Below are 26812 nucleotides of genomic sequence, written 5' to 3' on the forward strand. Positions count from 1 at the left end.
CTGTATATTAAATTGTTTTTGAGGATGAATGAGGATGAACTCACCCTCTCACCCTCACACACCCTCTCACCCTCATACACCCTCTCACCCCCCTCACCCTCATGCCCCCTCACCCTCATATCCCCTCACCCTCACACACCCTCTCACCCTCACACACCCTCTCACCCTCACACACCCTCTCACCTTCACATACCCTCTCACCCTCAGCACCCTCACCCTCACACCCCCTCACCCTCACACCCCCTCACACCCTCTCACCCTCACACACACTCTCACCCTCACACACCCTCACCCTTGCACACCCTCACACACCCTCACCCTCACACCCTCACACTCCCTCATCCTCCCACCCCCTCACGCTCACCCCCTCACCCTCACACACCCTCACCCCATCACCCTCACCCCATCACCCTCTCCCCCTCACCCTCTGTGACCCTCACACCCCCTCACCCTTACACCCCCTCACAACTCCTCACCCTCACCTCCCCACACCCTCACACCCCCTCACCTCACACCCCCTCACCCTCACACCCCCTAACCCTCACACACCCTCACCCTCACATACCCTCACCCTCACACACCCTCACTCTCTCACAGCCCCTCTCACCCTCACACACCCTCACTCACCCTCATACCCTCACCCTCACACCCCCTCACCCTCACACAGCCTCACCCTCATACACCCTCACACACCCTTTCACACTCACACACCCTCACTCACCCTCACCCTCACACCCCCTCACCCTCATCCTCACACCCCCTCACCCTCACTCACCCCCTCACACCCCCTCAGCCTCACAACCCTCTCACCCTCACACACCCTCACCCCCACTCACCCTCACACCCCCTCACCCTCACTCACCCTCACACTCCCTTCACACACCCTCACATACCCTCACACACCCTCACCAGCATAGCATAAACAAACCCAGTATAGCATAGCATAACAAAAAAAGCATAGGATAGCAAAACATAGCATAGCAAAACAAAACGAAGCATAGGATAGCAAAACAAAACATAGCATAACAAAACAAAACATTTCAAATGCATATCTATGACCGATACCCATTCAGATTCAGTTACTGTTGATGAAGTAGATTTCCTATTAGATCTACTCAGTTTGTTTAATAGAATCCAGAAGCCTCTTGACTTACTCCTTTTGCAAGCATATAGAGCTTTTGCCCACAACTATTGCTTTTCTTGCATTTTGTCCTTCCAGACCATTTTCCTTACTCCTGTATTTATCTTTTTAAGTTTTACTCTGTAAATTAAATTAACTTCGAACTTTTTGACCAATCCCAGGATTCTGCTACGTCCTTTTTTTAATTGATGGCTTTCAAATGAAATTTTCACCAATGAACATGCTGGTTTTTTCCTCCACTGACCTTTATTAGCATAATATTGAGATTGTGGTAATTAATTGCTTTGTGAAGAGAGATAATTTTTCGACAGCATTCGAATAATTTCCTTCGAAGTAAAAATCCACAATTGCCTGCGCAGTGTTTGTAATAGAATCTTTGGTGTTATCAGACCAATAAAGTTTCTTATAATTTACTGTCGTTATTTCTCCCGGAAGTGACCTATAGTTTTCAAATCTTAGGCCATTTAGGTTTAACTCAAATATTTGAGGATGGGGTCGTTTATATATATTCCCTCTTTCCGATAAGACAACATTTTATGAAATAGATTCAACTATGCTATGGTATAATCTATTCTGGCACTATGATCCCCTGCTTGAAAAGTCCATGCTTTTGGCAGATCTTGAGGAAATCGCCCATTTTGCCATCTTAGACCTATGGTTTCTAATTCTTATACAAGAGTCTTGCCGATGTTTTCATTCTTATATTCCCTCATACCCATTGTTGATGAAAAACTTGGAATTGACCATAAGTAATTTTGCCATTGTATTTCAACATCTCTATCGTAAGACCATAGCATATTCATGTTATAATCACCGGTAATAATAATTTCAGGTTGGGTGTCATTGTCCAGTTGCTGCAATATCATAATTATCAAATTGGTCGCCATTGTTCTTCGTAATTATATACGTTGATTACTACAAGAGATTTAATTATATTTTGTTCCTTGTATCATATTTTGACAGTTAGATAATCCTTTTGACTTGGGACGTCCATTTCAGTTTCCATTTTTAGCTCAGTTGATATAAAAATAGAAATAGCCAAACGCCCACAAAGTCTGCCATTGTTACTTGTTCTCTTAGCTAATGAGTAATAACCCTATACCCTTCCAATCTAAAAAGAACTAAAGCCCAAGTCTCTTGTATACAAATTATTTGAAAACAGCACAAAGTAGCGAGTTGGCTATTCTGAATCATTGCTTGAACCCCATTTATATTCCACGAACATAATCTGACCCTTTTATCCATAATTGTTGGCCCCCTTAAAGAAACTTCAGATTGTAGATGTCAATCCTGCCTGACATTATGGAGGGCTGCTGTTAGCCAACCTAATTTGACAGTGTCAAATAATAGGTCTTCACCTTTTTTTACCTCTAATAATTTTAAATGATGCCCGTTGGTCATACCTATGGGTTTTTTTTAATATTGAATATTTCTTATTATTCTCGGGTCTCATTTGGTTATGATTTTGTAATTTTATTGACACAAAAGGGCTAGGATAGGAAGGTTGCAGGGGAGTTGTTATTTTTATTCCCCAGTCCTGAAAGAGATTATGTTCTTGCATAATAAGGCTGGCGGCAGTAGAAGATGTCCAAATTACTAATGTTGATTTGCGATTATTATTCTTGATGTGTGGAATTGAATTGATTCTATGTCGGTACATTTAATTTTCTTTATTGAGGGTGCTGCATAACACAATTTTAATATGTTCCCACGAGGCAAGATATCATTATTACCCCAAGATTTATATTCCAGCGTAGAAATTACCTGCACCACTCCTTCTTTTTGATCTGGGTTATTTAATTTAATTTGTTGCAGGCTATTTTTACCTTGAGCATGCTCAATTAAGCTCCCACTATGATGATTAACAGTTTGAGACCATGATTGTCGATGTTTATGTAACTGCTTCGTTTCGGTTCCCAGATCTTGTGGTAATTTATTATTCTTCCAGGTTTTTAACAAATCTCTATTTGTTTCATCCCTTCTGATACTCTCACTCTTTGCTCTATTTGTTTCCAATTGTGATGGCTTATTCTCCTCTGTTTATTACATTCCTCCACTTGCAGCATTTCTAAGGACTGAATTTTGCCATACTCTATCATTTTTATACTATCAGCTTGCTTGTTTAGGCATTTATTTTTCATAACTGCTTGTTACTCCGATAGATCTTTATTAAATAGAGGGTAAAAGGGTTTTGTTGGAGACATTTGTTTACCCTCACCTTCACAATATGATATTTGGTCATGGTTGTTTCCAGTGTTCAATCTCACTATATCTGATGCATATGTATTTTTATACTTTTAGAAGCTTTATTTCTTGCTTTCCGTTGTTTTTTCCTCTGACTTTTTGATAGTTAAACTTCCGGAGCTGCGTGTGTCATTGTTGATTGTGTCGAGCATAGGTTTATCACTTCTTGATCTTTTGTTTTATCATCTATTTTTTTTTTAACAACAACGTTATTGTCTTTACATTTTAGAGGGGCAGTCGGTCTTGGTGGGTTGAATTCCCACATTAGGAAAATTCCCTTTTACATCGTCAATTATTGTTTTTAAAATATCCGGAATGGTAGCCAGTTTGTTAATTAGTGGGGCACAACTACACTCTGCATACGTAGATATTAGCTGAGATTGTGCCCTTACTATTATATTATTTTGTATTGTTATCTTCTGCTCAGTTCCGGCAACAGAGGATGCGGTAGCACTCAAGAGATCTATTTGGACCTCATTTTTGTTGGACTTATATGTTAAAGCTTTCAGAGTTAATTGGGAGGTTTTGAAGAGTAAATCCAAAATTGCTCCCACGTTCCCACTTCCTGGTACCTGAGTACCTGGGCTATGGTGTTGCCCATTTATGAATGATAGGTTCTTATACTCCTTTTTGTGGTCCTTGAAAATCATGTCCCTCGTCACAAGAATTAATTAATTGTGGACTACTATTCAAAACGTCTTTTTGATACGGAGTACTCCAATGCTGCAGAGTTTCTGGGTTGCTGTTGTATTCGTCCTTATTAATTTGAGATCCGTTATTTTGATTACATTACGGCTGGTCCTGTTTTTTAACTGAATTTATTTTAGACAGAGTAAGATTCGATTTCAGTGGGGTATTGGCTTTCCTTATGATTTTCACCCCACCATTTAGTTCATTTGGAGCTTCTTGCTCTCGTTATTTATTTGGCCCAAATTAGATGGTTCCCCTATACCGTTAGCTGTTCTGATTTTTACTTGCACTTCTATTGGCATTGGCTGCCTAGTTGGTAGTAATTGCTGAGTATCTCCCATTGTTAGATTTGTGCATTTTGGGTCCTCTTGTTGTGAACGACCAGTAAGTGGATTAGTTAACATCTCTAGGTCCGTTATTTGACCCCAATGGTTGACTTGGTCCTTAGTTGAATTTGACATTCGTTCGACTTCAGCTTCAGACTCAGGGTGGCCTGGTTCACTTACACCTTGCTTAGGGGATATAATATTTGTTCTACTAAGTGGTTTAATTGGTGTTTAAAGAACACATGGGTTAGTTAGCAATGTTAGCATAGCACCAGTTGGATCTTTCATAAAATCAAACTTTGACTGCGACTTTCCCAGTTTTCCAAATGTATGGACCTTAGATGATTTAAAGGACTATGTCACCTGCCTGTTTTATTATAAATGTATCTAATATTAGTGTTTGTTGTATTTTTATTTTCCTTTTGATAGGAGGGAAAGGTGGCCGCTCCTTTCCTGACCTCATAATACACATTCTAAGTTGAAGAAGTCTTGCTTCTTTCAGAGAATCAAACAGGCCTGTGACAAGACCAAAGGGTGCTTTGATATGACAAAAACACCTCCAAACCCCTCCAAGGAAAAACACCCCCAAAGCACACCTCAGTACTGAATCCACTGGTACTGCTGGTTACTTATTTAATGAATGAATGAATGAATGAATTAATTAATTAATTAATCGATTGATTAATATCCGGGCTCCGGGTCGGGCTGTAGTCTAGGCATGCAGAGTAATCCAGGGGTCGAAGGGTGCTTCAACAGGGTCAAAGTCTATTGTCACTTTCCCCTTTGCATAGTTTCTCAGACTTTGTATTACAGACGTATTACAGACTCCAATGGCTCAGCGACTTACAGACCAATCAACCATAGCTACTCGCCACACGCCACACACCTCTTGCCACTTGTCACTCACCACTCACTGTTCATTGCTTGTTCATTGCTATTCATCGCTGTCAAGAGTACAAGGGAGAATGCTAGCAATCCTTCAGGAGCAAGAGCGGGATCCAGAGCCAGTCCCACTACAGACAGCAGATGTAGGCGCTTCCCTCCACTCCTCGGCTCAGCTCTGCTCTGCTCAATGCTTAGTAAATACGTAAAATCAGGTGGCAGGCCAAGGCTCCTCTGTGCTCCTCTGTGCCTCTGTGCCCTGCTGCAGCCGCCGCACCAGCAGCACCGCAGACCAAGGCTCCTTTGACCCCTGCAGCAGCCGCCACACGAGCAGCACTGGCAACGCCTTAGTACCGCGATGCCGGCAGCGGCCGTTCCTGCCCCCACAGCAGATCCATCGAACTTAAAGCGCCCGTATAGCAGGGCGCGGGTGAAGCGGGAGAAACCTTCGGGAGCGGGAATCGGTCACAAAACAAACCAGGACAGTCGTCCCAGGCTCCGCTCCGCTTGCTCGTCAACTCCTCGGCTCGGCCCCTCGGCTCTACTCTATACGCTCTGCACTCAATGCTGAATCACAGGCCAACAACGACTGTGAACACCAACAGAGGGAAGAATTGTGTGTTTCCCCCAGTTAGTAAAAAAACAGCAAACTTCTTGGCTGCTTCTGCTGCACCCAGAGTCTTATGCGTCTTTTCAGTCTAATTGTTCTGTCTGGAAAATAATTGTGTCCTGGTTTTCTGCACCCAGTGAATCCAGGTGCAGAAAAACCTAACAACTGATAATCAGGTGGAATAAAATGAACACATGAAAGTACGCCTTAATTTAATTGCCCTTGAGGCAGAGGCCAAAACTCAAAAGTCAGGATAACAGATACAAGTAGGTGGTAACTCAGGGCAGGGGAAAACGCCTGTTGTCCGTAGAGGAGTCATTCCTTTCCCAGAAATCTGCATTACAAATAAATTAATAGTATATCTTTTTTTAATATCTGTTTGGTGCCAGTCCATATGACTTTAATATCTGCCTTTGGGATTCTATGTTACAACTCCATAGGGTACAGGTATCCTTTGTGAGCTTAATAAAATGTTGACAATTCTACAAATCCTCACTCCTACATCCAAGTACTCTCATGCTACCATTCTACACTCTGCACTGTCTGAAGAACAGCTCAACATTTTCAAAATTCTGCATTGATTTGGCTTGTAAATTATACTTTTAGAAAGGTTCATGTATTAACTATTTAATTTTAATACTATAGGTGAATGAAATTACGGACGAAGAAAGCAAGATTTAGCACTAAGCAACTGAATGTCAGTGCCATAAGAAGGATTATTTTGAAAAACTGAAGGACATCCAGCATTCTACGTTTAAACAATTTCCAAAAATCTAAGTGTGGTGAGGAAAGTACTATACCTGTAAGTGAAGTCTCTAATTTTGCATTTCATTAACCCAGAGCAAAGCCATATCTGTGCACACAGCATCAGAAAAAGTGTAGAAAGACCACTTCAGCATCCTCATCTGAAATATTATCAGAAAGATAAATTGCCTCAGCATGACAGAATAACGTTCATCTAAAGCATCATGTAATTCTAGAGAGGAAGCACACACTGCATAAAAGAAAGTTACAACTAAAGGTTTCTTCTGGATACCATCAAAGAAAAGACGCTGAAAGAAGTCTCCGAAGCTGACACGTTAACAATCAAAACATTGGAAAATCACCTTTGTTCAACAACTGTTTTTAACCAGTTACGCAAGTTTGAGACTATCTGCCTCGGGATATAACACCTCGACGCACACTACTCACTCTTGCGAAAACCTTACAAATTCACCACTTTATTGTGTTCATGACCATCTCAGATGGTTTCCTTTTCATTGTGTACTGTTCTGTAATTCTATGTAATCGCCTCAACATTATCTGTTGTGCAGGACTGGTATGTAAAACTGTTAAATATAAAAATGGATTACAGGAGCACCGTTGCGCTATAGCTAATGTAAATAAAACCTCATCTTCAGAACTACAAACCTTAACCTTACACCAAACATAGAAAGGGTAAAAGGAACTGATGTTCTGAGACTCGTGATCCACAATAGTACTCTGCACGTTCTAACGCCCTCAGTTACTGCCATTATGTCAGTGCAAAAAGGTAATTATTAGTTTAATCGTTAAATATCAGACTAACACCTTATTACTGCATTGCTAAGAACCTATACAAATAGATTCGAGAAAAACTTCAGTCACAAAATAAGTTGCTTCCGGAGAGGCTATTACCTAAAGACTATTATCTGCTAGAAAAAATTTCAACAGGTGTTACAGGGCTGCTTCCAGACATATTTTGTTCAATTCAAATGTTAAGAAGATTACACTCAATTTCTTTTAGAGATAAATGCTGAACATTATCTAAACAAGCCTGACTCTAAAATCGATGCAAAATAACCAAAGTTGTGGAAAAGTTACCTATGCTAAAAAAGATACAGCCATAAATCTTATCTCACAGAATTTGACAGAATGCACACTGGGGGAAACGACTCTCAGTGCAAAGTATGCCAAAAAACTTTCAAGCGTAAATCTTATCTCACTGAGCATATGAGAATCCACACTGGGGGAAACCACTCTCCGTGCAAAGTATGCCACAAAAGTTTCAGGCGTAAATCTTATCTCACTGAGCATATGAGAATCCACACTGGGGAAAAACTTTACCAGTGCGCTGAATGCCAAAAAAGTTTCAACCGTAAATCTTATTTCACTGAACATATGAGAACCCACTCTGTGGAAAAACCTTACCAGTGCTCTGAATGCCAGAAATGTTTCAGTGACAAAAGAGGATTCACTCTACATACAAGGACCCACACTGGGGAAAAACCTTATCAGTGCACGGATTGCCAGAAATGTTTCATTGATAAAAACAGTCTCACTCGGCATAGAAGAATCCACTCTGGGGAAAACCCTTATCAGTGCTCTGAATGCCCAAAGCATTTCAACCGTAAATCACTTCTAACTGCACATTTGAGATTCCACACTGGGGAAAACCCTTATCAGTGCTCTGAATGCCAGGAAAGGTTTTGTAACAAACAAAGTCTTTCTCGACATGCAATAACCCATTCTGTGGAACAACCTTATCAGTGCTCTGAATGCCAGAAATGTTTCAGTATAAAAAGTAGTCTCACACGGCATACAAAGATCCACACTGGGGAAAAACCTTATCAGTGCACTGAATGCCACAAATGTTTCAGTGAAAGAAGCTGGCTCACTCGGCATACAAGAACCCACACTGAGGAAAAACCTTATCAGTGCTCTGAATGCCCAAAAGAGTTCAAACTTAAATCACTTCTAACGGCACATGTGAGATTCCACACGGGGGAAAAACCTTATCAGTGCTCTGAATGCCAGAAATGTTTCAGTGAAAAAAGCCATCTCACGCAGCATATAAAAACCCACACTGGGGAAAAACCCTATCAGTGCTCTGAATGCCAGAAATATTTCAATGAAAAAAGACATCTCACGCTGCATATAATGACCCACAGTGGGGAAAAACCCTATCAGTGCTCTGAATGCCAGAAATATTTCCGAGACAAAATAAGTCTTTCTCAACACACAATAACCCACACTGGGGAAAAACCTTATCAGTGCTCTGAATGCCCAAAATATTTCAAACTTAAATCACTTCTAACTGCACATGTGAGATTCCACACTGGGGAAAAACCTTATCAGTGCTCTGAATGCCAGAGATGTTTCAGTGACAAAATGAGACTCACTAAACATACAAGGACCCACACTTGGGTAAAACGTTATCAGTGCACTGAATGCGACAAATGTTTCAGTGAAAAAAGCAGTCTGACTCAGCATATAAGAACCCACACTGGGGAAAAACCTTATCAGTGCTCTGAATGCCAGAAATGTTTCAGTAAAAAACGCAGTCTCACTTACCATGTAAGAATCCACACTGGGGAAAAACCTTATCAGTGCTCCGAATGCCAAAAATGTTTCAGCCAAAAATCCCATCTCACTGAACATGTGAGAATCCACACTGGTGAAAAAAATTATCAGTGCTCTAAATGTCAGAAAATATTCAGAGGTAGAGATGGTTACAAGCGCCATAAGAAAACACACCATCAAAATAATGCAGCTCTCTGAATGCCAGAAAACCATCAATTTTAAACTCAATCGCACTCTACATGAGCAGGCGCACACAGGGAAAAAACATTACCCATGCTGTGAATGCCAGAAATTCCTATTTGATAGGCACAGCCTCACTAACTATAAGCGACTCCATACTGATGAAAAACCTTATGAGTGCTCTGAATGCCAGAAAAGCTGCAGAGAAAAATGCTATCTCACCATGAGAAATTCCACACTGGAGAAAATCCTTATGCCATAAAAGCTTGAATCTGAAAGACAGTGTTATGCTTCAGATCCCACTCTGGGGAAAAACCTTATCAGTGCTCTGAATGCCAGATATATTTCATTAAAAAAGTAGTCTCACTCATCATATAAGAACCCAAACTGGGGAAAAACCTTATCAGTGCTCTGAATGCCAGAAATGTTTCAGTAAAAAATGCAGAGTTCAAGTTCCAGAATTTATATAGCGCACTACTCACCCAGAGGGTCTCAAGGCGCTTGGGGAAGGGGTTCATTATTTATCGAATAGCCAGGTTTTAAGTTCTTTTCTGAAGGAGATGTGTTTCTGTGTAAGGCGGAGGTGGGTGGGGAGTGCGTTCCAGGTCTTGGCTGCCAAGTAGGAGAAGGATCTACCTCCCATGGTGGATCTTTGGATGCGCGGGTTTGCGGCGAGGCCTTGATCGGAGGATCTTAATTGGCGGGTGGGTGTGTAGAAGGATAGTAGAGTATTGAGGCATTCGGGCCCTAGCTTGTAGAGGGCCTTGTGTGCGTGGGTGTGGAGACGGAATGTTATTCTCTTGTTGACGGGGAGCCAGTGGAGGTCTTTCAGGTGGCCGGTAATGTGATTTTGGCGAGGGATGTCCAAAATGAGTCTCGCTGATGCGTTTTGGATACGTTGGAGTTTTTTCAGTAATTTGGCTGTAATTCCGGCGTAGAGGGTGTTTCCGTAGTCCAGTCGACTCGTGACTAGTGCGTGGGTGACAGTTTTTCTTGTTTCGGAGGGGATCCAACGGAAGATTTTTTTGAGCATACGAAGTACGTTGAAGCAGGAGGATGAGACGGCGTTGACTTGTCTGGTCATTGAGAGTGAGGAATCTAGGATGAAGCCCAGGTTGCGTGCGTGATCTGTGGGTGTGGGTGCTGTGCCCAGAGCCGAAGGCCACCATGAGTCGTCCCAGGCAGAGGGGGATGATCCTAGGATGAGCACCTCCGTTTTGTCTGAGTTAAGTTTTAGGCGGCTGGTTTCCATCCATTTGGCAACTTCTTTCATACCTTCGTGAAGATTGGTTTTGGCGGAGTTAGTGTCTTTGGTGAGGGAAAGGATCAGCTGGGTGTCGTCAGCGTAGGAGATGATGTTAAGGTTGTGTTGACGCGCGATGGATGCGAGTGGACTCATGTAAACGTTGAAGCGGGTGGGACTGAGTGATGAGCCTTGTGGTACACCGCAAATGACTTCGGTAGCCTCTGATTTGAACGGGGGAAGTCGTACTCTCTGGGTTCTTCCGGCGAGGAAGGAGACGATCCAGTCCAACGCTTTTCCTTGTATTCCGATATTGTTGAGGCGTTGTATGAGGGTGCTGTGACAGACTGTGTCGAAGGCGGCGGAGAGGTCGAGTAGAATGAGGGCCACTGTTTCTCCGTTGTCCAGTAGTGTTCGGATGTGGTCTGTGGCTGCGATGAGGGCGGTTTCGGTGCTGTGTTTGGCTCGAAAGCCGTTCTGTGAGGGATCGAGGGAGTTGTCGTCTTCGAGGAAGACGGCGAGTTGGCTATTGACAGCTTTCTCGATGACTTTTGCCGGGAAAGGGAGGAGGGATATTGGGCGGTAGTTTTTGAGTTCGGAGGGGTCTGCTGTGGGTTTCTTCAGGAGGGCGCTGACTTCGGCATGTTTCCAGCTTTCTGGGAAGGTAGCAGAGTTGAAGGAACAGTTGATAATATCACAGAGGTGGGGTGCGATGATGGAGTCTGCTTTGTTAAAGATGTAGTGGGGACATGGGTCGGTTGGCGAGCCAGAGTGGATGGACATCATAATGCGGATGGTGTCTTCGGTGGTGATTGGGTTCCAGGCGTTGAGATTGTTGGAGGTCAGTATAGGTTCTGAGGGGGGTGGGTAGGATTGTTCGTTGGTATTGTTTTCGAAGCTGTTATGTATGTCGGCAATTTTGTTGTAGAAGAAGGAGGATAACGAGTCGCAGAGGTCTTGGGAGGGGGTGATGTCGTTTGAGGCTGCGGTGGGGTTGGTGAATTCTTTGACGATATTGAATAGTTCCTTGCTGTTATGGGCATTGTTGTTGAGTCGATTCTTGAAAGTTGATTTCTTGGTGGATCGAATCAGCTGGTGGTGTTAGCGGGTGGCTGCCTTGAAGGTGGTCATATTGTCGGTGGTTGGGTTTTTTCTCCATGTTTTCTCTAAAGTACGGCAAAGTTTCTTGGATTTTTTAAGATCATCGTTGAACCAGGGGGCCTTTTTGCTGTCTTGTTTGGTGTGATGGTTTTTCAAGGGTGCTAATTCGTCAGCGCTGTGAGTGATCCATTGTTTGAATTTGATGGCAGCTTGGTTAGGGTCAGATGAGACGGCGGGTGTGTTTTGGTTGAGCGATATGAGGAGTTGGTCGGTGGTGATTTTGTTCCATTTTCTTCGGGGAATAGGTTGGGGGAGGTTGTGGTTTGAGGTGGTTTTGTAGCTGAAGTGAACACAACTGTGATCCGTCCAATGGAGAGCTGTGGTGCGATCGAAGGAGATGTGTTTGCTGGAAGTGAAGATTGGGTCGAGCGTATGTCCGGCTATGTGGAGAGAATTCACACTGGACTAAATCCTTATACAGGAGGGGAAAGCCAGAAACGTTTTACTCAGAAAGGAGATTTCACCAAACATGAGAAATGCATCCACATGAGGTGAAAAGTAAGGCGTATCTTGAGTTGCAGAAAAGCTTCTAACAACCCGACTGTACATGAGAGAGCACAAATTGTAGTTGCAATAGGATTCATCAAGAAACTCTTGCAAGATAACTTAGGCTTCCCGCATGCAACCTCCAAAGAAATTTTAGGCCTGAAAATATTTTTAATTGCAACAGAATCCACAGTTTGAGTATCTGGAAGTTACAACACTCTCAAGGTCTTTACTTTACACAGAGAAGGGTTAGTGCTTGCAAAAATCAACTAATTGCCAAAAAAATCACAATAATAATATCTTCAATTTTACTCCACCCAAAAGGTTTCTACTCACCCTTGTTTCTTAACATATGACTGATATCTATATTTTCATGATAAGATTAAGCCTATGCAGAGTTCCTCATTGAGGAACTCTACAAAGTGACAAAAAAACTCTGGCGGTCTACGCGGAGTTCCGCGAGCAGTGGAGTACGTAAGGGTCATGCCGTTTGGGGTGATTTTGCTCTCCTGGTGTTTGTCCCGCCCTATAAAAAAATCGCGAATGGCACCATGTGCAGCGCAAGAGGGTGCAGCTGCTTCTACTCGAGCTGCAGCTTTGTCAATGCAAAGTAAGTTTTCTCAAAACGAGTGGTTGTGACCTGCCGCGGCCACTCGCATTGAGAAATCCGACGACTCGCTTTGAGAAATCGCCCCAGGAGGTTGATTTTACTCGCCAACTAGACCATGACGAGCGCGAGAAAGGAAAAATGTCAACAGGAGGTGGATTTTCCCCACTCTGGCACATGACGTTGAAGAGCGCGAGCTTAGAAAAAAACCTTGCTACGTTCCATGGAGCAGAGTTTTTAGGAACTATGCGAGCTCCGCGGAGTACGGAAAACTCTGCGAGCAGAGTTCACCACCTAGAATGAGATAATATACAACAGCAGGAAAACATATCAAACCAGTTACTTGCCTTCGATAACTCTATTTCTGGTGGATACTCCTTTACTTGCAGATTCCTTACCTTGTGAATATTTCCAACACGCCAGACTGGATCCTCAAACTTTAAAGCAGTCCTGCTGCACGCAGTAATAGACATCATGCAGCTCAGTGTCAACGTCATTCTGCTCCAGATGTGACAAGCGTGGAAGCACTTCCCATGTGCACTGTGAACAACTACAGAGGTCTATGAGTTCATTATCTCACAGGTCTGTATCACATATGCAGGCCCTGGGCAGATATTTATTCACTATTTTTATCATGATTAGAATTCAGATGAGGCCTTTTCATTTCCAAAAATTCTAATTGTATTCTCAGCAGCAAGGGTATATTTAAATCGTTGAGTGATGACTGCGCAGTGCTCAAGATTGTAATATATTTGCATTTATATAACGCTTACTACCCCTGACGAACACCTTGTTTGTTCTAACCTGAATCTGTTTAAAACCAGGGACGAAAAAAGTTTATCGTCATCCCTTGCTTGTCAAAAGGGTATAACAGATTCACCTGACATTACAGTGTACCACATTAAAAAATTGTGATTCTGTGTACAAATTAAAACTAGCATGCATATAGAAAGGGGCCCTACCCATACTTTTAGCACATCTTATACAAAAAAATGCTAACTACATTGTCATCCGGATATAGTCATTCTCGCCTACTCATAAGAAAATGCCACTTAGAATTGTCTTTCACTTCAAGCTTTGAAAAGTAAATTGATATAAAAGCAGTATTGAATTTTTTGACATTGTGTACTCTTTCCAAAATTTAGAGCGTCAATTTTATATGACACGCCATAGAAAAAAGGAGTTGTTTATATATACTAAATCTCCAGAAACATTCGATTAACCAGTTATAAAGTCACGTCGAGCTTAGTTTATAGTCTTCTTTTTTTTTAATAGAAATTATTTCACATTGTTACTGGATCTGCATGACTAAACACTTATAAGGTCCCAAAGGCGAGACCTATTGGCTATGACAATGCTTGTTATTCATTGAGTACATTGAGCAGCAGAACTTTTGATTAAGTCCTGAAGAATGCTGCAAACACCTCTTTGGAGGGTTAATAGACTGAAACATGTTGACCTCTTATTGACTCTAACAGAGCATATATATTTCTCCCACAGTGTCCTGTTTTTAGTGGTGGCCCAGGGACGTACAAATAATGTAAACCACATAGCCTTTAGACAGTTTTACCTTTCACTCTTCTGCCCTTACTACCCTGAGCTCATTATTGTGATATTTAGTAGAACTTTCTCTGTAACAAAATATGCCTGAACTCCTCCCTCTAAGTGAGGGGATTGTATCACGGTGCAAGGAGATTCCCAATAAGGAAACATGCCAACTATGGTGGGTGAGGGAAATCGTCCTTTTAAAGGGATATTTCATCTTAGCTAGGTCTTCATTTGCAACAGTAATCCTCCTAGACCCAAGGGGTTCTTGATTGTGGTAGAAATACATTTTTACCCCTTCATTGTTCGTTCAAGCAGAGACCATTGCATGAAATGTTGGGATCTATGTAGGGAAAATACTCTGTGCACTGAGAAAATGTGTTAAAATAACAGAAAGTTGATAATCGCATTTTAACACCTTCTCAAAACTGGATTTATCTAGAAGAGAAGTCTGTTAATTTGAGCAGATTTTTGATACCGCAAGGTATAAGTAATTAGGGGATCTTTATCTGATATCTTTATCAGTAAATTATTTTGAAATTATTGAACATAAACTTTTGCAAGTATTATTTCTAAATATTAAGGAAGTTCTATATTGGTCTTTTCTAAACTAACCCCAGTGCGTATGACTACAATAACCACCTCTCACAAATCAATATTGTGCTTGTTTTAGTGAGAAAGCTAAATGATCGAGAAGAAACCAGGAAATGGCGTCACTATTTTTCTCAGGAAGCTTCAAGTTAGAGAGTGAAAACACTTTTTAGAATGCCCCAAAAATTGTGAAAAAGATATTTCAATATGTTTGACAAAAAGAACATTTCTTGACAATATTGAAATGGGAAATAACAGGAACAAATATTTACACGAAATTACAAACATATTAGAGACTAAATTTCAGCAATATAGGAAATACTGAGGTTCATGTACTAATAATCCATTTGGTAAAAAGTGGTTGCTTGTAGAGTCAGCACACTACAGTATCTATGATTGCTTTTCAATAAAGGCATTTTGTAATGCACCCCATTTTTCTTTCAGATTCCCAAATGTCCCCATGGGTTACTACCTCCTGTTACTGTTTTTCAGCCCACATACAGTTTCAAGGCTCAATACATAATTTAGCGATGTATTAAATATTCAGTAGGAAACTATTAACATTCCCCTTCCAAATTCTGAATTGTTAAATGGGCTTAGTACATTTCAAAAAGGGGTTTAGCATTTGCAAGCTCTGAATTACTGAACCAGTGGATTTTTTTAATAATAAAACATAAGGCCATTTTTCTCAATTCCATCCAAATTAAGTTTGCTAATAATGTTAGTTCAATGATAACCTTTGCACGTACCTATTTAGTGTTAGTGTTGCTTCAGATCAAATAATAACCATCACACATAACTCTTACACAATACTTACAGACAGAATTTCTGACATCCAGCTTTAATATTTTGTTAAATATATTTACAAATGTTAAAGCAGTCTCTGGACATAAAATAGGATGTAATCTTTAGATACATTTTCTGAATTTCAGGAACAATGTGTGTCTTCTGGGTTTACTCTAAACCACTATAATAAACAAATTCAATGCTTTTAGATTTGATCTGTTTGTACTGGTTTCTATTGCAGACAATAATCTAGATTTAGACCAAGGATCAATTCCACCCATGGCTTTTAAAATCTTTTTATCATTGATCTCTTTTAGTGTTATCGCAACTAAAACTGTAATAGAACTGATCTGAGAGATGGACCTTCAAGTATTATGCTCAGTCAATTTATTGAACAAACTATGGAGGTAAAATCTGAATAGATTAGATCCACAAGCATTGCCTGACCACTGTATTTTACATCAATAGATTACTTATCCTCACATTTTCTCTAAGTACAATTCACTCATCTTCTATTTTTCGCAGAGCTCATGCTGGGTCTTTTGGAACTCTTTTAAAATATGACATTTAAATGTCCAAAAGTTCAGGAATTCTAGTTTCAAGCCTGGCCAAACCCTAATGAATGCTACATCAAAAGATGCCCTTCTGTTCCTACATTTTATTGTGCACCATGATTCAGAAATGGCATGTTTTTGCTTTCGGAGGTAAAATTCTAAACATATTTATTGTTGTTGTCAACCGAAACATTATCACTAATTGGGAAGATAACAACAAGTGGTCTTGTGATGCTTGCTGGAATGGGAAGTGTTTAATCAAAAAGTGGAGGTGACAATTTAACAAAAGTGTATGGATTTTGTATATATTTAAAATTGTTGATCTCCAAAATGACCTAAATCAATAAATGTAATTGAAATTCAAGTTTATCTTTAGAATCCTATTGTTGGAAAAGATGTGATTTTGAACCCCACGAGGTGGTTCCTTTCCAGAAAGCATTCAGGTTATAATCATGAGTAAAATAATGCGGAGGAGGTTAAAATATTCAAATTGAATTCTAATTACATATGAAATTTCATTATATTTCTCTTAGTATTTTAATGTGAGGACTTTATTGCTTAAGAAAATTAATTAGTAATAGTTTTTCTATATGTAGGAAGCATTACATTAATGAATTCACTGTATCCCACTTTCTTTCTTTCCTTTTCTGTTCTTTATGAACGTTTCTATTGTTGACCTTTAAAGATTGCCCGAAATTAGGAATTGTGCTCTACATAACTTTGCTGTGTTACAGTATATTGATTTTTATGTACTACTTTTGTCTCTTATGTGTATGACAACTGATGTTTTGTTTTGCTTTAATAATCAGCTTATGTTTATTAGGTTTTATTATTCAATAAAATGTTTCAAACACAACAAATGGTAAGTAATATGTATTTATAACTACAGCAATTCTATTGTATGGGCAGTTTTCAAAGGGGCCACAAATATGGTCTGTGGGATGACGGAGGACTACATTGGCATTAGCAGGGAGAGGTTTGGGCAGGTGATTTGGGTTACATGTAAGGTTGGACGTAGTGGGAACAAAGCATGTACATTGTGGGAACTGTGCCTCCTGGAGTTATTGTGGGAGATACCATGCTATCCTGTAAATGAATCCCCTAGTGATTATTATCAACAACCTTTATTCGGTTTTATAAAAGAAAAACATCTTCCAAGTTACAGATTGACAAGTATAATATGTCCAAGTTAATCAGAGCACAAGATAAAAATTCATGAATTACAGTACAGAAGTTAATCGCAGCTTGACCTGAGTCTAACAGCGACCCGTAAAAAGTTAAGCGTATGCAAAACAGTGTCATTAGAGAGCAATTGTTAAAAGATAAGAGCTGGTCTCACCCTCCTAAAACCGCTTTTTTGAGAATGGGAATAATAAATAACTTTCTAGGGACAGCATAAAAACTACAAAACATTATAAAGTGCATCATGTCCTGAGGAGACTCACCGTTGCTGCCACAGGGAATGATGCACAAGGCATGTGTGGGAACCGCAAGGGTGTGCCAAGAGGTAATGGAAGAGGTTGAGACAAAACTGGGTCAATGGAAAACTATCATGGATGCTTTTAAGCCCTAGAAGATAAGGTTCGTGGTTGGTACAGTTTTTAACACAATGTACTTAGGCACACTATGCTTACACAGCTCATTTCCCTCTCTGTCACAGCTGGACAGACCATCGGCATTGGTGTGTTCTGTACCAGGGTGGTGTTCCACCATAAAGTCCATATCCTGTAGGGAAATGGACCACCTCAACAGCTTTGGATTCTCACCCCTCATCTGCATCAACCATCTGTGGGGCCTGTGGTCTGTCTGAACCCGGAAGTGAGTCCCAAACAGGTATGGTCTCAGCTTCTTCAGTACCCAGACCACAGCAAATGCCTCACGCTCAATAGCACTCCACCTCTGTTCCCGTGGAAGTAACCTCCTGCTGATGAAGGCTACAGGTTGATCTAGGCCGTCCTCATTCATCTGTGACAAAACAGCCCCCACACCATGCTCTGAAGCGTCTGTTTGAACGATTAACTCTTTGGAGAAGTTGGGTGCCAGGAGCACGGGCGCCGTGCAAATGGCAGCTTTCAGGGCCTCAAAAGCTTTCTGACAGGTGTCAGTCTAAATCACTTTCTTGGGCTGCTTCTTGGAAGTCAGCTTTGTCAAGGGTGCAAACCTGTTGCCATACCCCTTGACAAACCTCCTGTAGTACCCGGTGAGTCCTAGGAAGGCCCTCACCTCCATCTGGGTGTTGGGGTGTTCCCAAGCCAGGATGGTTTCAATCTTTGGTTGTAGGTGCGCCACCTGGCGGCTCCCAACTTGGTGTCCCAAGTACACCACAGAACCCTGGCTCTGGCACTCTGGCACTTAGTCGCCTTGATCGTGAGGCCTGCCTTCCGCAGTGCCAACAACACTTCCCATGGGTGGCGCAGATGTTCTTCCCAAGTGACACTGAACACTGCAATGTCATCCAGGTAGGCGACACTGAACTCATCCAGTCCAACCAACACCTGGTTGACCAACCTCTGAAAGGTGGCAGGGGCATTCTTCATCCCAAAGGGCATAACCCGAAACTGGAAATGCCCATCTGGTGTGGAGAATGCTGACCTCTCCTTTGCCCCATCAGTCAAGGCGATCTGCCAGTACCCAGACGTCATGTCAAACGTGCTGAGGTACCGGGCAGCCCCTAACCGATCAATGAGCTCACCAGCTCTAGAGATGGGGTGCGCGTCAGTCTTCGTGACCGAATTGAGCCCTCTGTAGTCCACACAGAACCAGAGTTCGGGTGTGGCACCCGGCGCTGCAGCCTTTGGGACCAAGACCACTGGGCTGGCCCAAGGACTGCTGGAGAACTCAATCACCCCAAGTGCAAGCATCTTTGAGACCCCCTCTTTGATGCAAGCCCTTACCCTGTCAGTTACCCTGTAAGACTTGTGCTTCACAGGTAAGCTGTCTCATGTATCATCATCATCATCATCATCAAAGCTTTATTTTGATATAAATGTATCTTAAAAGCATTTTGCAGATTATATAAAAAAGCACCATTTATAGTATCCACATCATGGAATCACTAATCTGTGATACTTGGAACCAGGGAGAACAGATCAGAAAACTGTCCCAGCAACTGGCGGCAGTCATTCTGTTGCTCAGGGGTCAGGGTGTAATAGAGGTTAACACCATCCACTGACCCATCTTGCTTTGTGGCTGCCAGGGGGTCAGGAAGAGGCTCAGTCTCCTCCTCCATTCCAGCATGCCCACTTCAGACCTCTCTAAGTGGGGCTTAATGCGGTTGACATGCAGGACCCTCAAGGGGTTCATGGGAGACCGCAAGTCCACCAAGTAGGTAACTGGACTCTTGCGCTCAACAACCTCAAATGGTCTGGTCCACTTATCTTGGAGCACGCTGGGCTCCACTGTGGCCATGACCCACACTTTCTGGCCAGGTTGAAGCTACACCAGAGTGGCATTCTGGTCGTACCACCGCTTCATCTCCTCCTGGCTAGCTTCCACAATCGCCTCAGCGAGTTGCCTGAAATGCCTAGTCTGGTTCCTGAAGGCCAGCATGTAGCTATATACATCCTGGGGAGGCTTCCTGGGAGATTGCTCCCAGCCTTCTTTGACCAGACTCAGAGGTCCTCTGACCGGGTGTCCATAGAGAAGCTCAAAGGGACTGAACCCTAGAGATTTCTGTGGCACCTCCCGGTACGCAAACAACAGGCATGGTAAGAGGACATCCCACTTACACCTCATGGGTTCCTCAAGACCCATAATCATGCCCTCCAGGGTTCGGTTGAACCTTTCAACCAATCCGTTTCCTTGGGGGTGGTAAGGAGTGGTGAACTTGTAGGTTACCGCACACTCCTGCCACAGGGACTTCATGTACTTAGAAATGAAGTTGGTACCCCGGTCAGACACAACCTCTCGAGGGAATCCTACTCGTGAGAAAATTCCCATCAGTGCTCGTCTCACCACGGGGGCCGTCACTGTCCTTAGAGGTATGGCTTCCAGGTACCGGGTGGCATGTTCCACCAAGACCAGGATGTACCTGTTGCCCATGGCTGTCTTGGGGTCCAGTGGCCTCACAATGTCAATCCCCACCCGCTCAAAGGGGTACTGACCACAGGGAATGACTGGAGAGGAGCCTTCTGCATCCTCCCACTCTTTCCACTTGCCTGGTAAGTCTGACAGGTCCTGCAATGAGTGTCTGAACTCTTGCGCATTTGGGGCCAATGACAGTGGGTGACAAGCCTCTCAAAGGTCTTGTCCTGCCCCAAATGTCCTGCCAATGGCACATCATGAGCCAGCCTCAGTAGGAAGGCTCTGAAGCAGTGGGGTACCACCAGCACACGGGCTGACCCAGGCTCAGCAACCTTAGGCTCGCTATACAGGCGACCTTTCTCCCAAAATATCCAATGTGATCCGGACTGCTTACCTGCTGCCTGGCTTGCAGCCTGCTGCCGCAAGCCCTCAAGAGAAGGGCATTCTCTCTGCTCCTTGCAGAATTCCTCCCTGGAGGGGCCTCCTTCTTGCTGTCAATGGGTCAGCTCAGGCAGGTCCCCCAGTTCAGCTACCTGTTCCCCGGTAGGCTCCAGGGCATCCCCCTCAGGGTCTATCTCCTCCTTCGCCGTGGGAACTTCAGGGGCCGGTTTCCTGCGCCCCCTGCCATTTCTCTCCAAGGCAGGTTCCTGGGCCTCCCTCTCAGGCTTCAGGTCCTCTTGAGCACCCCTACTGGCTGCTATTGACTGGGTGGTCACGCGCGCCCAGTCAGGCAGACCCACCATCCTCAGGTAAGTACTCTTCTCCACCTTTTCCCAAGGTGAGTTCTCCAAATCGTTCCCCAACAAACAGTCAACAGGCATGGCGGGCCTCACAGCTACCTGAAGAGTACCAGAGACCCCCTCCCACTCAAAGGGAACCTGAGCCATTGGACAATGTCTCTCTTTGTTGTCGGCGTTAACAACTCAGCAGAATGCATGTGGGACAACCTGCTCTTGAGACACCAGGTGACACCTGACAGCTGTCACACTGACTCATGTGTCTCTAAGAGCCTCCACCTTTTGGCCATTGATGGTCACCCACTGCCGATATTTCTTAGTGTTGTTGGGCAGTTGGTACTCTGGAACCAACTCACGGTCTCCTAAAGAGATAAGGGACATCTCTGTGGCCCCCACCCACCTTGGACTTCTACCTCCTCCCCAAAGGGTACACTAGCCATCTGACGGGGCGGAGCACCAGTGGGTGCTGGTTTATCAAACAGGCGGCACCTGGTATCATTCGCCTTATGACCCAGGTCCCCACATCGGTAACATTTCAGGGGTCCCTGTGGAACAGGATTACCTGTCGGGACCACTGGCTTTCTCTCAGGGGGAGGCTGGGAACCTTTATCTAGGTTCCCTCGGGAATTACTTTGGGGCCCTCTGTGGAACTCCCTCTGTTTACCCTTGTCCCCCTTACTCTTCTGCTTGGGGCCCTGCCCACCTTTGGCTGAGTCTCCCATGTGACCCTTGTGGACCCTGGTACTGACCCAGCGGTCCGCCTCCTCAGCAAGCTTCCTAGGGTTAGTCAGCTTGCTATCAATCAGGTGCTGGTGCAGCTCTGGAAAACTATTATCAGACAAGTGCTCCCATGCAATTAAATCCAAGAGACCTTGAATATCATTAACTTTGCTGCCCTGTACCCAACCATCCAATGCTCTGCAACAGAAAGTGGCATACTCTATCTACCCAGGCACTACCTTCTATTTTCTTGCACTTCCTGAACCTCTGCCTATAGAGCTCAGGAGTCAAACCATACCTAGTCATGAGTGCCTCTTTCGTGTGGCTGGGAAACAACCTTTACTACGCGGTCAAAACACCGCAATACCTTCACAACGCAGATTTTACAATGCAAGTCGTTACCACGACTTGCACTGTTGGGCGTTCTAGACTAAGGAATAGTGTGATTTACTATTCCAACACCTTCCCTACTGTACGTAGGTTGGAGTTGGAATAATAAGTCATACTATTCCTAAGTCCAGCACCCTACAGCGCAAGTCGTGGTAACGACTTGTGTTGTAAAAGCTGCGTTGTGATGTACCGCGATCATTTTGATCGTGTAGTAACATCGTACATCCCATGTGGCCATAGGAATTATGGACTTCAGAAGGCAAGTCCAACAGTGTGTCCCGCCCCTCACTAAGGAACCTTCCCCACAACCCGCTCCCCAATCTCTCTCAGGCTACCTCATAGGCTCTGAACCACTGTCCAATATCATCATTCTTAAAAAACTCCTTCACCACATCTTTGGGGATGTACACTCTACCTTCCACAGGCACAGAGGGTGTGCTACCACCAGAGGGAGTAATCTCTAAGCTCCTGGCTTTCAGATCCAACTCCCTCAAAACTTTGTCGTGCTCCATCTGTAATCTCTTTTCCTCTAGAACCATCTTCTTGCTGTTTAGCTCCAGTTGCCCATTCAATTTGAGCTTGGCCATCTCCATTTCATGCATCCTGTTTTCTTTCCTGTCTGCCAACTCTTCTGGGGACAGATCTTGGGCAGAAACACTGCTACCCACTGGGGAAGGCGCCCCCCTCCTCTCAAGAACCAGTGGCCCATCAAGCCGCTGCTCTGCCTCCTCAAACTCCCCTAAATCACCAGTGGCATTCCTTGCCTCAATCCAGGCCCTCAGCGCCTTGTGGTATTGCTCCTTTTTGGTGATTCCTGATGTGGAAATGTTAAATTTTTTTCAGAAGCTCTCGAGCTGCTTCTTGGTGTAGCTTTCTAATTTCTCTTCCTCAGATGCAACGGAGGCTGTCTCCTCCACTCGGACTGAACCAGGCATGATTAAAAAATGGCAAAAGCAAGTATCAAAAGTACGTGGTTGCGTTATGGTCTGCACTCACTAAGTAGTGTTCACCAATCACTGTACATGAGTCACAAATGCAAATTCGGATCCTTTCCGCTGCCTACCGATGTTAGAATCGGGGGTCTCTGGTTGGCACAGGTAGGTACTTGTGACAAGCAGGGACCCTCCCCTCTAGTCAGGGCAAGGGAGTTACCCTCTCAAAATTACCCCTGCTCACCCTCTAGGTTGGGTGGCGCGAGCAGTCAAGGCTTATTTCAGAGGCGATGTAAGTTAAGCAGTTGTGACCACATACAGTAACCCAGTGACAACACTACAAATGGACACGACACAAGGTTTTATATCAAAAATACTTATACTTTATATAGAGTTACCACAAGACCAATAAACGACAAATAGAATCCACAGTACTGTTCAATTTCAAGAATTCTGGTTAAAAAGGTGTAAATCAACGTTCTGTGCGAGTCGGTAGCCTCGTCCGGCTACAGCGTGCTGAAAGAACAGAGTTTAACAAATTCAGCGGACCGTGGCAGTCCGGGCCTAATCAAATGTCGACAGACTCAAACACAGTACCTTTTCCTAGGAGCGGCCGGCACGGATGTGCGAGCCGGTTCCGGGGATCGTTGCAGTGTACAAAAAGAAAGAGTTGCAGGTTATGGTGTCCCTTCCATCACGGTGCAGGCTACGGCTCGTTGACGGCGTCGGTGAGCTCAGAGCTCGTTGTTCGGGGAGGACGTTTCTCGTTGCGGGGCTTCCAGCTTTTCTGGTATCGCGTTCGAGCTGGAGTTCAGGAGCTGGCGTCGATCAGTCCGGGCAGCGGTGTGAGTTTGCGTCGCAAAGTGTGCAGGCGGTGCCCTACTCCGGTGCAGTCCCAGGACTCGAAGTCAGCAGCGGTGACCGCGTCGGTCAGACCAGTTCGATTCAGTGTAGCGAGGCGTTGCACATTCCGGTGTCCTTCCAGTCGCGGTGCAGGCTACGGCTCGTTGACGTGGTGCCAACAGGACACCGGGCCGGTCGGGAGAGTCGGTCACAGCTCCCAGCCTCTGTAGCCACTTGTTTCCAGCAGCAATTCACAAAGGCTGGTGAAGTCCACTGGTCCAGGGACTTCGGTCAGGGGGCAAGCTCTCTTCCAAGCCCTTGGAGATCTTTTTGCACAAGTTGAAAATAAAGGTAAAGTCCACAAAGTCTTTCCTCCTCTCTAGGCAGTTCAGGCAACCACTGCAGGCCAATCCCCCAAGCAGCACTTCAGCTACGGAATAGTCTCTCCTCTGTTTCGTCCTTCTCCTCAGCAGAGGTTTTGTCTTGTCAGTTCCAGGAGAGATCTAATTTCATTGGCTCACCCAATACTTGTACCCCAAAATCCTTTGTTCTCTGAGGGGAGAGGAGCCTGTGCCCAGTTTGAGCCAGTTCTGCAGCACTCTGTTTACCAGACTTCTCCTTTCCTTTCACAGCACAGGGCAGGCACATCAGACGCCCCACAGGAGGTGGAGCCAGCATTGTGGAAGGCAAGTTCAGTCCAGGAGCACTTTGTTGACAGTCTTCCTTCTCTTCTTTCAGTGTGCAGGGCAGAGACATCAGACACACCACATACGGTAGAGCCGGCATTGTAGAGGGAAGGCACAGCCTTATTCAGGTCCCAGGTGAATGAATGAAATGAAAAGGGGTTTTATAGAGCGCGATAGCTGCCCTGAGGCGTCCAAGCGCTAAAGAAAGTGGTGCTACCTGAAGAGACCAGTTGGCAGAAAGAAAGTTAGTAGTGTTTATTAAAAAGGAGAGTTTTTAACTGTTTACGAAATGAGGACAAATTGGGATTGGATCCTAGGTAGAGAGGAAGTGAATTCCACATTTTGGCCGCATTATAGGAAAATAACCGGCCTCCTGATCTTGATCTCCTGATTTTAGGGACTATGGCCAAAAAGGCATGGGCAGAGCGCAGTTGTTTGTTAGGCTGATTTGGAGTGATTAGGGAATGGTTAATCACCGGGCCTGTTTTCCAATAGGCCTGATGGGAGATGCACAGGGATTTAAAATTGATTCTCTCCCTAACAGGGAGCCAATGAAAGCTCCTCAGCCCGGGCTTGGCTGAGAGCCTGCGGGGGAGCTGAAGCAACGTGCGCGCGGCACAGTTCTGGATCAGCTGAAGTTTCCCTAAGGTGTATTCAGGGGCTCCTAAATAAATAGCATTGCCAAAGTCCAGGCGGGACTGAATCAAGCCTTGAACCACAGTTTGTTTGGCTTCAAAGGGTGTTGTCCTCAGCTGGGCGTTTGATGTTAAGTTTGTAAGTGTGACAGAACTCCTGCACCTCCGTAGGATTGTCAAAGACACGGGCTCCCCCATTGATCTCAACACGTAACCGAGCTGGATAGAGCATACCATATTTCAGTCCTAGATTTCTGAGTTTTGCCTTAACCCCAGTGTATTTTCGCCTGGCTTCCTGTACCATGATTGTAAAGTGTGGGTATAGGGACAGCTTGGAGCCCTGCCATACTGTTTCACGCCTTTCTCGTGCCAGTCGCAGGGCCGTGTTTCGATCCCTAAAGTTCATGACATGGGCAATGATGGGTCTGGGCGGGCATCCAGGATTGTGCCTTGGACCTAGTGATCTATGAGCGCGTCCTATCACAAAGCCCGTAGTGCAGACTTGTCTACCAAACAAGTCTATCAGGATTGTTTCTACCAAGGTGTCCATGCGACCAGCGGCTGTCGATTCGGGAACGCCCAAAATGCGCACGTTATTTCGGCGACTGGTCCAGGCACAGTACTTCCACGGACCAGGTAAAGATAGAATAAGAGAATGTGAAAACTAAGTGAGAAATAGCATGAGAGAATGAAATAGGGTAATAACCAGAGCAAAAGATAAACAAATTAACACGAAAGTGACTACAAACTCAAGGACATTATAGAATAGAGTAAAAAAGTCAAAGGTTAGCATTTAGAATTTGTTAGATGATGGATATTAGCCAGATATTGTCAGATATGATGTCCCCCTTATTCACAGTGCTTAAAGGTTCACACTCTGCAAGTAGGGTGGAGAGTGAGAAAGATGAGAATGGAGAGCAAGAGGAAACCCAAAGGTATCAGAACAGAGTGAAAATGAGGAACGAAAGAGGGTGATGCAGACAATGGATGAGAAGAAGAGCAAATAGCAAAAATAAAGAGTGAGATAAAAGGAGACAAAGATGAGGATGAGAGAAGAACAGAGGGAGAAAAAGAGCAGCAGAGCTAGCAGAAGAGAGCAAGATCAAGAGAGCGAAAATACAACAGACAGCGAGACACAAAAAGTAAAGTCAAGAAAAAAATGAGTGAGAAATAACAAGATTGAAAGAAAAAAAAGGCTGTTGAAAAAGAGGAAGAGAGTTAAATTAAAAAAGTGAGATAATACATTAGAAAGAAAGTGAGAAGCTAGAAAGTAAGATAAAGTAAGACCACGAAGGTCCACTTGAGTGAGGGAATGAGAGGCTGAAAAGGATAGAAGAGGGACCACATTTGTGAGAGACATGTAAGGAGAGAGAAAGTAAAGTGGACTGAGAAGAAAAGCGGCAGGGAAGGAATTTGTGGTGTTAAGGTTTTTTTTCACAAATTGCCCGTACTTTTTATAAATACTATTACCAGACGCAG

The 26812-nt window shown here is 43.9% G+C and overlaps 1 pseudogene; it reads left to right on the forward strand.

Annotated features, from left to right (window-relative positions):
- The first annotated feature begins 7786 nt into the window (after positions 1 to 7786).
- On the forward strand, positions 7787 to 9436 carry LOC147736799 (uncharacterized; annotated as a pseudogene).
- Positions 9437 to 26812: the final 17376 nt, after the last annotated feature.

This window comes from Lissotriton vulgaris, chromosome 1_2 (assembly GCF_964263255.1).
Source record: "Lissotriton vulgaris chromosome 1_2, aLisVul1.2, whole genome shotgun sequence".
NCBI lineage: Eukaryota > Metazoa > Chordata > Amphibia > Caudata > Salamandridae > Lissotriton > Lissotriton vulgaris.